This window comes from Oreochromis niloticus, linkage group LG9, assembly GCF_001858045.2.
Source record: "Oreochromis niloticus isolate F11D_XX linkage group LG9, O_niloticus_UMD_NMBU, whole genome shotgun sequence".
NCBI classification, from domain to species: Eukaryota; Metazoa; Chordata; class Actinopteri; order Cichliformes; family Cichlidae; genus Oreochromis; species Oreochromis niloticus.
Genome location: NC_031974.2, coordinates 32,154,519 through 32,172,126, shown reverse-complemented (window position 1 = coordinate 32,172,126; position 17,608 = coordinate 32,154,519). Strand labels below are relative to the sequence as shown.

General features: G+C 38.0%; 1 long non-coding RNA gene across 1 annotated transcript; it reads left to right on the top strand.

Annotated features, from left to right (window-relative positions):
- Positions 1–9,240: 9,240 nt before the first annotated feature.
- On the top strand, positions 9,241–13,907 carry LOC109203532 (uncharacterized). Its single transcript, XR_002063264.2, has 4 exons — positions 9,241–9,318; positions 10,435–10,653; positions 10,798–10,841; positions 13,800–13,907. It is a non-coding gene; the product is annotated as an uncharacterized LOC109203532 (long non-coding RNA).
- The last annotated feature ends 3,701 nt before the right edge of the window (positions 13,908–17,608 follow it).

The window sequence follows — 17,608 nt, the reverse complement described above, 5'->3', positions numbered from 1 at the left end:
CTTTGCATTCTGACATTTAGTTTGTGTACTAACTGAAAGCGTTTCTACCTGCATGTCAAAACCCATCAGTAGGCTGTTGAGTTGATGTGTGATAAGCGTCACACAGTTTAAGTACTGTGAAAGGAGAATCCAGAAACCTTACAAGAATGAATGAAGGAAAGCTCTCTGAAAAATGAATCCACAAGTATAGGATCTATTCTTGTGATGTGAAGTGATTCAGTAGCTTAAGCATCACCGTTGCTGTGGTATACCGGGTAACCTTCCCTCAGCAGGGACTACCGTGGATGCTTTGTTTCCTTTTTGTGCAATCTGGCCTCTTTGCTTTATTCGCACGTTGGCCTTTGTTTCAGGTTTTGTTTCAACAGTATACAACATGCACTCAACAACAAACAGTGACTCTTACTTATACAGTAGGCAGAAATGTATGTAGCAAAAGCATCCTTTTGGAAGAATTATCTCTCATCTGCCCTTGGCAGAACCTCCACTTGACGCCTCATCATCTATAAATGAAGCCATAAGAAGCCAGATTTGATGTAGCAGGGCAAAGACTATCAAATGGATGGAAGAACAGCCTGAAGCTATTTACACACATTATGAACTCTGAATGTGATGCATGAGAAAAAAATGATTTTGCAATAGTTAACTTTGGAAGCATAAATTGATCTTCTCACACTTCTCTGTTCCTTTTGAATTCATGCTAAAATCAGTGTTTTGACTGAGTTTAAGTCTACTTCTTCTCTTTAAAAAAACAGTTGAAAAAAGAAGCTCTACTGCTTTAGCTAAACTGCCATTTAAATGGTGAAGATAATCGTAATGTGATCACATACTTTGTACTTTTTTTATCGTTCCATTGCAGTGATGCAAAAGAAGGTGGTCTTAATGGGAGACTGGCCAAATTAAAATCAGGTAATGTTTTGATCAATACTCTCAATATTCTAACTTATCGGAATTTTGGCATTCTGACCCATTGGATATAGGTCCTTATACATATATGGCCTTGGTTTCCATGTGGCGGGGCAGTTATGGATAGCTTAAACTTAAAAGTTTATTTAGTATTATGGTGATATTTGGTGACTCTGCATCTGTCACCAGACTTTGGTGCATCGAGTGGGGACAAAGAAGTGATAATTTACTTTTACTTGAGTTATGAAAAACATTTTTTTCTAACTCATAATTCTATGCCTTCACATGCCAATGCTGCCAAGTAATTATTTGTTATTCTTGTAATTGGACAAACTTGTGGTGGATCTGTAAAGTCATTATAGAATTTATCCTCTCTGTACAATGAATGCCTTTTACCACAGTTTGTGTAATCCATCCCTGGAACATATTTCACAACAAACCAGATTACTGGGTCAATAGATGGATGACGATTATTGCCTTCTTTAGAGCTATACAACTGGTCTGTGTATAAATCAATTTAGAGATAAATATCAAGTAATGCTCAGTTCCTCATTCATTGCTTGAGGACAAACTGAAATAAAAAATTGACACTTTTAATTAACATTCAATTACATATATTGTAACTATTTCAGTCGATGTCTAATTTAAATGTGACCTGCATCAGTTACTCAGAGTGTTGTTTTAATTGGGAACTTGATTGTCGATAGTACAGGTTTAGTGGAACATATCGCCAGTGGGTGACAGGATCTTTTAAAGAGTACCTGTTTCTGATTAAATATTTGATATGTAATGTTTCCTTGCTGTCACAACTGCTATAACTGAGTGAATGTCTAGTTACTGCTGCTTGCTACACACTGCACATGTATTTCAGACACTTGCCAAGACTGTTTAAATGTAACAGACAAAATTCATCACTTTGAGAAAGCTCTCAAAGTGTTCAGATACTTCAATTAAGAAACACTAATCACACTATAAAATCTCGAAGTCTTGCATGTCATACACATAGTATACAATGAATTCTAAATTTATTGCTTTCTAATTTCTCTAAAATTTCACTAAAATTCTTCTTTTCTAACACAGAGTTCTCTAGATGAATAGGAGAGATTTTATTATTTTGCAAACAAATCTGATTTTATTTTTATTTGACATTTGTCAGCTGTTTCGCTCACATTAGAAAAAGCCAACAGGCTAGCGGCAACCAACTCAGAAGCACTGTTACTGTTTTGCATTTTAGCCTCATGCTAAACTAGTGTACTTTCAGAAGCTAGAAGATGATAGCTTTAAAATAAGGTATGTGACATGCATTTTGTCCTGATAGTTCTGGTAGAAGATTTCTATTTGGATCTGCCAAAGAGGTTAAAATTCTAAAGGTGTAAACACAACAATCTTCCCAGGAGTGGATATCCCTGCAAATCCATGCCAAACTGAACCACGCAGTGCTCAGAGAAACTGCAAAAACCCTAGAGCAACATCTCAGACTATACAGGCCTCAGTTAGCAAGTTAAATGTTAAAGTTCATGACAGTACAATTAGAAAAAGACTGAACAAGTACAGTCTGTTTGGAAAGGTTGCCAGGAGAAAGCATCTTCTTTCTAAAAAGAACAAGGCAGCACAGCTTAGATTTGAAAAGTGCAATAGCCTGGAGAACAATTGCTCAAGACCATGTCAAAAAAATACAAGAAAGCCTGGATCCTTTGAAACAAAATAAAAAGAAATCAGGGGTAACTCAATACTTTTGCACAGTACGTTATTGGCAACATTTAAAACATGGCCTTATAAATTAAGCCGTTTTGTGTTTCAGCATCTTGTCTAAGGAATGAGAGGTCAAACCACCGATCTTCTGAGCTTGACCATCTTCTGTTGCCTACAGTAGGAAACACACTCATGTATTACATTGTCCAAGAATATTAAAAAAAATGATAACATTATATATCAGTCAGCAACTGGAGTACAGTGCTGCCTGCACGTGAATCATGAATCAGTAATCCATACCCACATTCGAGATATGACAGACTTTTTGTGTAAATATCTGGAAATGAGCTTCAGGTGAGTCTGCTTTCTTAGCTCACAGGTGTGTGTTGGAGGTGTTACAAGAGCTCTCAGGTCGTGTTATCCACAGCTGGCAAATATAATCTGAACGAAAGGACAAGCCAAACATTGATGCTAGTAAAGTGCAGTTACTCTGGCTAGGTGCTTTGAATACTCAGTCTGAGGCAGAGCAATACCTCCGGCACATGAAAAAAGTTGGTGATATTGAACAATCCTACCAATGGCTGGACAAAGCTCGACTGAAAAATAGCACAGAAGCACTAATGATGGCAGCACAGGAGCAGGCAAAACCCTAGGTGCAGGCTTTGTAGAGATGCCCCTGAGACAATCCTACTCATAACAGCAGGGGTGCAAGATGCTAGCAGGCAGGGTATATATGGAATGCCATGACTAAGTGGCTGGTATGGTATACAGGCAAAGGGGTGGGTTAAAATAATTGGTGGGTTAAAAAATCGATTTTAGTTTGAATGATGCGATATCGATTCATTCAAACCTGAAACACCAGACTCTCAGGTTTAAGCACACGGAACTTTTTCAACAACAACCAAACAGCTTAAACAGCAAATGAGAGCAGGTAAACACATCCTTCAAAAAGATGTAAATACAAAGCGTGGACTGTTCACCCAACGGTACGCACACATACCTGGATGCTGAAATCTGATGAAGTCTTACTCACAGTGTTAATTACTGCAAATTTCATTTGTCTCCATAATTTTTTAATCTCAAGGTGTTAAAAATAGGCACTAAATCAATATTTGAATCGCATATTGTCCTAATCTACATACATTTGGTAAATGCATTCTTTTTCTATTGTCATATTTTTTTTACCAATAAGTATCAATTGAGGAAGTGTATATTTTTGAATACACCTTTAATTTTACAAGGTTTGATTGCAATGTTTGAGTCAAGCCTGATATTGTGACATTTTAACCTCCTAGAACCTGCCGTCCACATATATGGACATCACATTTTGGGTTATTTAGACCAAAATACTCAATTTTGCTCTACATGGGCCTGATATCCACTTACGAGGACATTATACTGCTACTGTTCTATCAAAATTTTAAACAAATATCCTCATATGTGGCTCTAACTTTTCTTAAAAACAAAAATATGGTAAAAAAGAAAAAAATCTGGTAATTCTTTGTTTTTACATTCATCAGGCCCCAATGTGACCAAATATCAAAGAGAAATTAAAAAAGCATGTCGTGGAAGAGTTTGGGTCTTAGGACGTTAAGGGACTGACCTGAACCCTTTTTTGTAATTTGACTTTATTTTGTACTTTAAAATATATTATTCAACTAATCTGAAACTAAATGCACAACAATTCCTGGTTTGAGTTGAGTGAGATTAATGGGTAACTCTAATCAATAATGTTATCTGCCAGTATTTGGAAGGAAGAATGTGTTATGGCCTTTCCTTTCAGTTTATTAAATTCCTGTGCCCTCAGGATATTTCCCGAGGACACCAAGTCTAGAGAACATTGAATTCCTCTTGAATCTACATCATAAAACTCTCAGAAAGCTCTGCTTCAACCACTACAGTATCCTCATGCATCCAGAGAACAAAGAGCAGGAAACCGCTGTCTTTGAACACCACACTTTGTTTTGTAGGAAAAATAACCTTTATTAGTCTTTCTCAACTTCATCTACAAACAGCATCTGCTTAAGACAGGCATTTGATGAACTTAGTGCTCAAATGTTAAGCTGAATTTTCAGCTTACTTATCATAATCTAGCATCTTATAATCTTTATAGATTGTACTTTATGTACTTACTTTTCAGTACTTTTCCAAAGGGGGATGTCTGGAACATATTTTTTCTACAGGATACATACTAACCATCATTAACATTTTAAAACTTCCACTTTTTGGAAGTTTAATTTTTGACTACATATAAACCCTGACCTGCTTTTTTCTTCTAAAGCAAACTGATGGCTGTAACTACAGCTCCCACCATCCCCAGGATGACTGTGGTTGTAGTTGCTTGGTATATTTTTGTTCTTTCATACACATCCTCTCAACTACATTCCCATGGGACTAAGTATGGTGAGATGGTCCATAATGCCCATAATGGCATGCATGGCAGCCATTGATGTGAGTATGGAAAGGAATTTCCAGGATTATAATGTGCATATAACAGAATTATTGAGCTGAGCCCCTACTGTGAGAGGGTGCAATTTGCCACAAATGCTACATGCCAAATAGCTAGGAGAAGTAGAATAAGAAAGTGAGGGAACTGTGACTGAGTAAGATAGCTCAAAGTGCATATCGTGCCTTATAGAAGACAACAACAAAACTCATCTTTAAATTGAACACATTATCATTAAGAGCTGGATCCACAAACACTGTGAACATCAGTGGTGATTATTCTTCTGCATCAAAAGTAATGAGTCTTATAAGTAGTTGGTGCTTGGCCTGTCGTACTTGAGATTCAGTGCATCTCTGAGCTATTCATAGGAGACAGCTGTCACAGGTTAAGCTCTGGTTGTCACTATTAGCAGAGACTCCCATTTATAGAGACACTAGTGCACCAATCCTTGTCAGCATCCAGCCACTCTGATACAGGTTATGTTGCCGCTCAGAATCGAGTGAGTGGTACTTCAACCACATCAGGCATGTGTGTTGGGGGGGGAGCTTGAGCACTTGCCCCTTTCCTGATGGGTGCCCCAAGTGCCCTTTTCTTGAGGCAATTTAAATAAAAAATGTAATGTGTGTGTGTGTGTGGAGTCCTGACTGTGCCCCTCAACAATAATATTTAACTATTAATCACAGTTTTGTTTAATAAAAGGATCTAGCTTGCATCAGTCACATGACTACCATTAACCAATGAATGCCATGTTTGTAAAGGACTCGAATACTAACATCTAGTGTCAAAAACTATGCTAGCTTATAATGTGGCTAAAATAAAACCTAACCCTAACCTTACCCCTAAATATGTTACCAGTGAACTAGTGGATGTAAAGAGGTTTTTTTTTGTTGTTGTTTAAAACCTTTTGACATTTTGTGTTATTTTAGAACCATTATATGTATGTTTCCATGTAGGTTGAGTATTACATGCTTAGTAGTAGTTTTCACCCTTTTCTTACAAATATGTTTTGTCTCCTATGTATCAGTGCTATCTACCTCTGCCCTGATTGGTCCTACCTGACAGTAGATTGACTCTCATACATGCAGAGCACAGCCACATCACAGAGTGATGTTTGTGCCTACACATTGCTTGTTCTGCTTTGTATCTAGCAGAAGATGCCCAGTGAAGAGCTTTGTTAGATTGAAACGTTGATCTGTTAAATTAAACTTGCTGGGAGCTATCAGAGAAGTGTACTGAATATTTTTGCTCTGCTGCTGTTATCTAACCATGTGCCAGTTAAAAGCATAAAATCCAGATTGTGTGGAGTAATAATATCATTAACTTAAAATGACTCGTTGAGCAGAGCTTTGTAGTTTTAATGAAAGTCCCTAAAGCAGTCTGACATTGACATGGAGCAGATAACAGTTGGGTAGATTTTGAGTCGAGTGCACCTCTCCTATTACTATTTTATATTACCCATAGGAGAAGAAAAAAAAGAATATTCTACTGCCTTACTTGGCCCAAACTGCAGAAGGATCAAATCCATACTAATAGCTGTAGGCTTCATATTCATGCTGAGTAAATTTGCTATTCAAGTAGAGCAATGAAGAGTAGTTGTGATGTTGGCCAGAGCAAAAACGTAATAACATGTCCTTGCAGTGAAGACATGTGTCACAGCTGGTCAGGGGCTCACAGCCAACATTGTAAGGTGAATGCCAAGGGATAGTTTTGGGACTGAAATAGACACTGGCAATGGGCCAAAAAATAGTTTGGTAAGAGTGAAGAGTAGCGACCTATTTAGAGGTGCAGAAGCTGAATGGAACTCAGGCATGGAGCAACCGTTTGAGGAGTCTTTAAATAGTGTATATAACATAATACAGGGTTAGGGTTATCACAGATGATGAATTAGACCTTACTGGGTGGACAAAAAAGAGAGCAACAGATTCTGATGGGAGTGGCTATAACAATTATTTACATGTTATTTATCTGAAGTTGAAAAAAATGCTTCCATGCCCTGGGCTAAGCATAGATATGACTACTCTTTTAAGTACCCTCTTAATCATTTCCAAGGAAGGACTGGTGCCATAGCAGAATTTGCAGTCTAAAAAGAGTTGTTTTAATGTCATTTTAAAGGTTTTTAAATACCTGGGTTTAACTATCTAAAACAATGGACCGCGGACATGAAGGAAAGTGAGCAGGCATGGCAGAGTGCCTGGAGACAATGTCAAGAGTAAGATCTGCTATGATATATTGTTTGGAGACAGAATCAATGACAAACAGACAAAAGCTGGAGATGGCAGAGTTGAAGACAGTGAACAATGAAGATTTTCACCAGGACTGACCAGCATTTAGAAATAAATATATATGAAAGACAGCTCAGGTTTGGAGACGAAAAATTCAGAGAGGCAAGGCTGAGGTAGTTTGGACATGTGCAGCAGAGGGATAGTGGCTATACATATGGAGCTGCCAAGCAAGGTGAGAAGCAGAAGACCACAGAGGAGGCTCATAGATGCAGTGAAGAGAGGCATGCAGATGGTTGATGAGACAGAAGAAAACTAGGGATAGGGTGACCTGGAGTGACCCCTGCAGAATGCAGTTGAAAGAAGAAGAGGTTATGTTCTGGAACTGACTGTCCCCTGGGAACACTGTATGGTGGAGGCCTTTGAGTGTAAGAGGGCAAGGTATGAGGGGCTGGTGGCTGAATGTTGAAGTGAGGGGTGGAAGACCCAGTTTTATCCCATCAAGGTTGACTGCAGAGGGTTTGCAGGCTAGTCTCTCTACCAGGCACTAAAGTGTCTGGGCTCCAAAACAGTAGAGCCATCAAGAACAACACAGATACAGCAGAAAAGGCATTAAATGGCTATGGCTCACGCAGAGTGATCCGTGGAAGATAACTGCTACTTGGACACAAGCCAGGGTCTGATTACCCCTGGATGGGTCTGATGTTGGTAGACCCTAAACACCGGTTGGTAGACTCCAGGTTACATCACTGATGATGTGTTAAAGTTGGATGAGAAGATCTTTGGAAGACCATTCAAATTATTCAACTTCATCTCAAATCAGCAGCTAAATGGTTGAATCTTGGACACAACTGGGTGTTCCAACGGGACAATCATCCCAACCATACACTACCAGTCAAAGGTTTGGACACACCTTCTCATTTAATGTTTTTTCTTTATTTTCATGACAATTTACATTTTAAATTCTCACTGAAGGCATGAAAACTATGAATGAACACATATGGAATTATATTGTAAACAAAAAAAGTGAAACAACTCAAAACATGTTTTACATTTTAGTTTCTTCAGTATAGTCACCCCAGTCACAAACTGTTCAAACTACTTCCATCAGGCAGGAGGTACTGTATCCGGGTATCCGGTCCTGAACCAGCAGACTAAGGGACAGCTTTTTCCATCAGGCCATCAGACTGCTGAACACTGACCACTAACACTAACACTTCACAAACACTTCACTGTCACTTATTGAAACTTTGACACTTTATATATATTCTTATATTCTTATATTTGTACATATATTTATTCTTATATTTCTCATATTTCTTTATTCTTATATTTTGTTTTGTTTTTTATGTTTCTTGTATTTTGCACACCACTGTTGCTTGTGAAGCTTGCACACAAGAATTTCACTCACATGTGCTGTACCAGTGTACCTGCACAGGTGATGTGACAATAAAAGTGATTTGATTAGATTTGATTACCACTTTGCACAATCTTGGCATTCTCTTGATGAGCTTCATGAGGTCGTCACCTGAAATGGTTTTCCAACAGCCTTTAAGGAGTTCCCTGAGATGCTGAGCACTTGTTGGCCCTTTTGACTTCACTCTGCGGTCCATCTCATCCCAAACCATCTCGATTTAGGTCAGGTGAGAGTGGAGTCCAGGCCATCTGGCGCTGCACTCCATCACTCTCCTTCTTGGTTAAAAATCCTTTACACAGCCCTCTAACATTCATTCCTTGTGTTTCTTGGCCCAGACAAATCTCTTCTGCTTGGTGCTTTTCCATTTTTATGTCAATAATACGAATTCTAACAGCTGTCAAATAGGGCTGTCAGCTATGTACCAACCTGACTTCTGGAAAACACAACTGATGATCCCAACTCCATTAAGAAGGCAAGAAATTCCACAAATGAACCCTGACAAGGCACACCTGTGAAGTGAAAACCATTTCAGGGGACGACACCATGAAGCTCATTCAGAGAAAGTCAAGGGTTTGCAGCACTGTCAACAAAGCAAAGGGCGGCTACTTTGAGGAATCTAAAAAGATAAGACATATTTTGAGGTATTTAACAATTTTTTCTTTGCTACATAATTCCATATATCTTGCTTCATATATTTGATGTTTCAGTTTGTATCTACAATGTAGCAAATAGTAAAAATAAAGAAAAAACATTGAATGAGAAGGTGTGTCCAAACTTTTGACTGGTAGTCTACATCAGAACTGGTTTTGGAATGGATAAAGCAGACTTGCATTAATCTTATGAAATGGCCTTCCCCAAACCCCAAACTCAACCGTGTTCAAAATGTGTGGACTATGTTTAAAAACCAGGTCAGTGCCATTCATTTTAAATGTACTCTACCAATTCTGCAAAGAAATTTGGTCAAATATCCAGCCAGTACCATATCAGAAATTTGTTGATGAGTGTCAAAAGCAGCTGGTTCATCTGGTGCAACATTTGACTAAATATTAGTAGGATTATATATATTTGAGTCTATATGTATGATTTTTCAAATTAACCTTATTTGACACTTATCCTTGTTTTTAGTCCCATGTGATGCTGATTGTATTTAAATGCATGGTGCAAGAGATTAATAATTGTTCACACTTATCAGGTAAACATTTGTATGAGTGAATACAAACACACATGATTGTCTGTCTGTTTCAGAACAGCCTTTATCAAAGTGAAGCTTGATCCAAAGCTATAGTGAACTAGCTTTTCTCTTGTATCAATGATGATACCTATATTTTATACTAATCTGGCACATGATCTGTGAAAGTTTTATTTTTACATTTAGTTTATGTGCTATAAGCTGCTTGTTCTGGGGTGTATTTGTTTACATGTAGATATGCAATATATGTATGGACATCATTTCATATAAAATATTTGTTGCAGCATCAGCACTTTTTAAAAAAATTATAATTTAGTTTCTATTATGTCATTTTTTTCAATAAATATATTTAAATACGACAATTTTTAAAAAGCCTACATTACAAAATTGACACATTTACAGTATTATCAGCATTTAAACTGTGACTATTACTTGAATTTTTATTGGTTATTGATTTATTGGTTTGACTTTTTCTGTATTGTATTTCAAGCATGCGTTGTTCTGTGTGCATATCTGTGTGTGTGTGTAACCCTGTTAGGAGTGATGCATATTCATTTGTACAAAGCAGATTCTGGCAGGCGAGAGGAGAAAAGAACGATGGAGAGACAGAATTGGGCCAGCGAGTGGCAGAGCTCCCCACAGCCAGTCAGGGCCTGGATGTCTGAGGAGGGACTGAAGGCCCTTGGGCAAGTACTGACATCACCAGCTTGGATTCTTTGTCTGGCAAGACAGCCTCATGTAAATATTACATCCAGGCCCACACATCTTCTGCCTCCACACCCACACTGTAAGTCTGAGTGCAGCCTTTAACTGCTGTGACGTTGTGTTAGACTGAACTATCACCTGTGCTTACTCATCGTTAAAGAAAACAAGCTGGAACAAAAAGATTTCATACTGAGATAACATGTTTTTTGTTTTTTTTCTGCTCCAGCACTTCGATTTTAATCAAAACTCTGGATGCTTTACAAAGACTTGGTAAGTGCCTTGAAGGTGGTATGGGTGGGTCGGGGGGGTAAGTAAGGTATGAAAACGTCTAAGTTCTAGGTTCATTTCATCCATCTTCTCGGTTTCTAGCATAATTCTAAATAGTATTCCAGTTTTACTACTACCAACCCCAGCCACTGCACACAGAAGACAAGAATAAACAGCCAAATCCAGACTGAACTGTTCTGCACAGCTGAGACACAATATGACAGACAATTATGCACATAATATTTTAACACAGGCACCACAATAATTAACCCTCTGCCCCGTGACAGGGCACACACGTCAGACACACACACACACACACACACACACGCACACACACACACACACAGGTAAGCAAATTCATTATGAAGCCATTAAAAAGTATGCCAGTCATGAAGCTGCAAAGTCTCTTAAGACACAGCAGTCAGGACATACAAGGCTGATTTTTGCACAGCTGACTAGAACCTTTTACACCACCTGAGTGTCACCATGTGATACACAATGATTATGCTATATTGTTACATTGTAACACACTCAGATGTACAACACTGCAGCAGCAACAGAGGATGATGTAGCTGACCTTTGTGCATTGTCACTAGAACAGCAACATTTCTTTCAACTTGCTTTGAGAACAGTGTCAGAGGACTGAATATGTCTTTAGGTAAGATGATTATAAACTTCTGTGAAATTATAGATGTTTTGCACTGTTACTATAAACCAGTTGCTCTTGGTTCATTTGAGGTAAATGGTAAATGGTCTAGTTCTTTTATCGTGCTTTTGTACACTCAAAGCAGTGTGTTCGTGAGTTGCAGTTAGGGCTTCAGGAGCTGAGAAAATGCATTAGCAGCATAGCTAGAGGTGACCATGTGGACTGAATCACTATTCTGTAGTTCAGTGTTTCCCAACTTTTTGGAGCCACAGCACATATTTCACATTAGAAAAATCACATGGCACCCCACCAAACAAAAAAGTATAACTTTTTTGCTTTCTTCTGACCACTGCTCATGCTAGGGCCTTCATCTGGGTCGGAGTTTTCTCCAGGACCCAGGTCAGACTGACTCTCTTTTCAAATATTTATCTATTGCTATTATGTGCTGCGTCGTCTCACGGCATGACTATTATGTAATTTCTTCTTCGTCTTCTTCTGTTTCAGGCACACTGCCCTCCACTAGAGGGCAGTGCGCCATCTAGTGGAAGAGAATGTAATTGTTCTGCCTGTTACTCACACCAATCACTTAGCGTACTAATCAGATGGAACCAGATAATCTTCCACGGCACACCTGCTCATTTCTCATGGCCCACCTATGCACAGTGGTTGAGAAACACTGGTCTAGTTGTTAACCTGTTCAGCAAAACTGCTCCATAATGATGTAACTGTTCTGATGTCAACACACATTTCCCAACATTATTTCATGGCCCCGTATGTATAACATGTGTCAAATATCATTTTTATTGTAATGCATTACTAATGATGTCAGGTACACACACATTGTTAACATAACACTAAGCCTACATGACAACTCGTCAGTATAAATCCCTAACCTAAAGAGGAGGACAGGCCGAGATGCACTTCACAGAAAATTCCTGAAGAAACAATTCTAGAAATGGGCAATCCCTGTACTGTTGAGCTTTGCTTTTGCTACCTGTTTATTAAAAATCAAATTTTAGCTGTTTGGTAAAGTCTGTCTTAAAAAATGCCTTAGTTTGAAGCTCTTTATGTCATCCTACATTATCAGGCCTGTGCACGTGCTTTGAAAGTTTGTCATGTTCACAGCAACAGATAATTGTGTTTCAGTGGACAGTGGATGTTTCAGAAAATGGTGGAGTCTGAACTTTACCATCACTGTCCTTTTGCACAATAAATTCAAAGCCAGTGTTTCTCTCCACTCAGAATTTCTGAATCTTTCTGGTATTGCTGTCATATTTCCTACATAAATCAGGCTCACATAACTGTTTTGCATGAAAAGTATTCTATCTTCCCATTAATATGAGAATGAAAGCATGTGCAAGTAAAGAAATAACTTCAGTTATTTACAATAATGTGATTTTTGAATGTGATTACTTTGTAATGCATCACACATAGTAGTGCCCGCAGCAATACCAACACAGAGAAACACAAAAATAATAATCATAACCAATAACTTTTGGTCTTAACTGGCTGTAGGCTTAACAACTATACTCAGATCTAATGTCATTGCCAATCATCTTCCTTCTTTGTACCTTACCAAAAGACAAAAACGGCCCCACAGAAAAATCCCTTAGAGGAATTTTCCAAAAAGAATAAAAGAAGAGTGACCTCTTAATCCTCTTTTATATAATTATAAAGCTCTGAAGTCTTTTACCACATCTGGTAAAATACCTCAAGGTCATGGATCTTTTACTTAAAGATGGCTTTCAGAATTATAGTGCAATACTCCTCGTGTTAGAGATTGGTTGACAGCTGACAGATGTTAATGTATGAAAAATGAGAACTAATCACATTTCATGTAGCACTAACACATTTGTGTCATTTGTTCTTTGATGAAAGTGCCTTGTCTTATAAACCACATGTAAACATCAGTTGCTGATCTCAATAAAATTTGTGTCCACATTTTTATGTTATTTGTAATATAGTTACAAATCTTCCTCATCCGACTTTTTTATGGCCTAACTTATGGTTGAGAGATGAATAACATACACTGCACAAACAATAAAGGACACAGTCACAAAACCCAACAGAAGTGATTTAGTGGAGACAATAACAGGAGCGAACAGCCGCGGTAAACAACTAGTGGCAAACATATCTACAATATTATAAGAATGAAGTAATTAGAACACACTCCATCTCACCATCAATGAAAAAGCATGTCTCAGTGCAGTCCTTCACCTGTTTCCCTTTCTGTCGCTTCCACAGCTGTTCTGCCATATTATTGTTTCTCCAAAATAACTTCAATTGTGTTTTTCTATTTGCTGGTGTTTTCTCAGGTTGCAGTGTGTTTGATCACCGAGAGCCACCATAAGAACTTCCTCTTCTTGGCAAAGTTTATTTATTTTCTTTGTGCTTGAATATGTAGACCTCAAATATACATTTCCCACAAATATCATTTATCAACCTCAGACCCTGTATTCCCAGTGTATTTTTTAAAGATTGCATTTAACAGCCACAACAACATTTTCATGTTGTGAGTCTCTGGCTGTGCCTTTCTGTGTGTCTGTGGCAGAATGCATCACCTGCTGTTGCTCACTGGGACTACTACAGAGGTAGGCGGTACCCTTGATAGTGTTTATGCACTTTCCTACAAATGCATTTTCCCTTTAAACTGATGGTGTGATCTAAATGTGTCAGCTTCAAGGCATTGTGGCAGTGTTTCCTGGTCAGACCTAGTAGCTTCCATTTGTGACTTTCAAGCAAAGCAAAAGTCTTAATGATGCAGGCACATTAATGGCTAGAAGTGCACAAGATTACCACTGCATATGTCTTTCATACCATATAAATTGCTCAGCTTAACTACTTAAGTAAAGGGTAAGGTTGAGATTGGCTTTTAGCCACATGCTAAACAAACGCATTTTGGCACTCTCATATATATGGTTGTCCTTCAGTTACAAAAATTCTAATAGGATGTGCCACATGTGTGCCAACTGTATGAAAACTATATATAAAGTAGTCGATGTGAATCTAACCCTAGATCTGAACATGTACAGGTCACTGGCAACCTGGTGGATGTTCACTGGCTAACTCGGTGCCTCTAATTGCTCTTTATTAATGATTTTTAAATGTTCTCTTAAGTTTTGGCAACCAGCAGACATGCAAAATAATCATTTTAACAGTCACACGTCAGAAAATTCCATTAGTCATTGTTATTTTTCTCCAGGATAAGATCAGGGATAGTGTTTGGAGATATGGTTAGGATCGTCATGATGATTTACACCTCTGATTAACCGCCAAAGCTTCCTCACCTGGATAGGTGTAGATATGTTGGGTAGAATTCAGGAGCTTGATGTCATAATACCCTTAATGATTTTTTCTGAGGTAAGACATTGAACACATACAACTTTTTAGCTTAAAATGTTTGAAACCTAAGGGTATAGAGTGTCATCCTAACAGCACAACAACTATATCAACTTTGACTTTGATCCAATAGCAATAAAGAAATATAACTGTTTCATAGCAGCACTTGTGTATGTGCAAGGTAGCTCTTTCCCTTTTGCCGTAGCACTTAACAAAATGTATATGGCATGTAGCCTGCTGCATACTGTCCCATTGCTCTTGCTGTCTCTGTGGCTGGCTTGTTCAGTCACACATGGCCACATATCTAATTTCACATTACAAGTAACAGCACAGAAAATTCAATTTGTTTTTGTTTCCCTGCCATTTAGTGCAATTTCCATAAAATGAGAGTGGCTGACATCCAAAATCAATGGCTGTTTCCAAACCCCCAAGACTAATGGGGTAGATAGCTAAAACCGCAAGTTAATTGTTCAGGAATGTCCTTGAAAACTGTGTGTCAGCCTCTCTCCCTCTCTTTCTGTCCTTAGCCCTCTCTCTACTATTTACACTGCACTCCTGACTGCTTCCTGAGGAATAATTTCATGCAGGCTTTGTAATGGCATGGATTTGAAAATTTAGAAGTCATGCTTAGCTGAGCCCAAACTCAAGAACTGGGTATTCCAGTATTCATAATTCACATTGCATTTGTTAAATTTTTTACCTTGTAAAGCTACACAAAAGTGTGGTAGTTATTGTGTATCCACGCTCCTAGTGGATACACCTGCGGTATCAATTTCAAAAACCATACGTCGCCTTGTTCTCAAGTTATCACATTCAGAACATCTGCAGAAAAACTGACCTCTGACATTGACCGTGAGTTCTACATCACTGGGATTCAAACTGGTGTGATATCACAGCAGCTGAATCTATGTTATCGCTTTCAAAATCCTAGATGACTTGCTTCTTGAGTTATCATATTCATGAGATTTTCAGAGTTGACCCTGGAGTTATCGCATTCATCCCCGCCCATCCAATAATAACACAGAACTCTTTTACAGCCGAGGAGTCAAATTCACTGAGATCATTCAAACATGATAAGAAAAAGACACATTTTTACAAGTTTTTTTTTATTTTTTTATTTTTGGAAAAGTTAAATTAATAACATAATTTGTGATTGAAAATTATTTTCAGGAATTATCGTCTACTTGAAGCAGGGTAAAAATGCATTAAAAAAAAACAGAATTTGAACTATTCTTTCTTCTGGGTTTATTTGGCCTCCAATCAGAGAGCTCTAATCTCTTGTATAGCCAGAGCAATCATCAAACTGATGCTGTCATTCAGTCCCATTTCAGCAATCTAATTTCAGTGTACAGTTTAAGTCTACAATTACTGAAGCAGCATCTTCTTAACTGACCTCTGTTGAACTTCCATTCTACTGGAAGCTGCTATCTTTTTCATCCTGCATAGTGCGATAGGTGTTGTTTGTACCTTCCAGGGAAAATGAGACTTTGCTGTAAATACATACAGGCTGTTCACAATGGAAAAAAAAGCAATCCATGTTAAGTTACACACAAGCTTCAAATCTCCACTATAGGAACTTTTCAAAAACCCATCTAAAAATGTCATTAAACATAATATGTACAAGGTATTTGATGGTATTTGTTTCATCAGAACTACTTTACTACTGCTTTTACATTTCCTTAATAGTTCTTTAATTGTACCAAAGTTTGTCATTATCTGCAGAGTCATAAATAAAATACAAAGCACATTTTTAGTTCTGAACCTGTGAGGCCAGGTTGAGCTAACTGCTCTAATTTGACTGGCTTTCTTATTAATATGCATTACCCTTGTCAAACACTGACCACCTGTTCACAGTGTGTCCTCCAGCTGACAGAGGCACCAGAGTCCTGCTAACTTACAGGCTGTGTGGGTATAGATAATTAATTACTGTGCTGAAATATTGATGGTTCACATTTTTATTTCTGTGGACAACCAGTGATTATGCTGTATCTTCTCTCAAGAAAGCCAACACTGAACTATGAAAACAACATTTTCATCCTTTACACACAACCTTGTCCAAAGGTCACGTCTGTTTCTAGAACACAGTATAATGGCAGCCCAAACACTAACAAAAGGTTTTCTAAATTCTGCATTCAAAGACAATAGTTCATATTCACTCTAGTCTCGTCTTTATGTGTTACAGCCTTCTGGGTTGGGTGTAAACGCCCTGATATTTCTAACAAAGTTTGAAAATACTTTTCACATTAAGTCATCATGTTAGCAATTTCATAAATTTTTAAGCACTTTAACCAGCTCCAGCATGTAGCTTGCACCAGAGCTATGGTACTGGTCCACATAACAAAACAGCTGGCTTGCAACCAGCAACAGATTAATTAACTGCGCTGTCAATTTAGAATGCTGTGCAGGGCATTTAAAATGCTCTTTATCTATAGCAACTAAACCCGGTGACAAATGTGCTACGATGTGAAAGCAGCTGATCTTAAAATTTATGATGTGATATATTTTATAGGTAGTTTGTATAGCTGGAAACTCTTGGTAATCGATATAGCATGGCTGTCACTATGCCTCTGATACTTGATGCCTTTCATTTCATTGTTCTAATGTTAGACTTGCTCAGGTTGCTCTTTTACTTTTGGAAGTTCAGCACTGATTTCTTCTAAATTAAATGGTACTGGCAACACAGCAAGGCACTTAGGTACTAATTGCTTATTAAAGCCATCTTCTTCAAGAGAGATTCTCTCATGCTTAAGTAAAGCATTTCCTTGTGCACCCAAACAAAGATGGC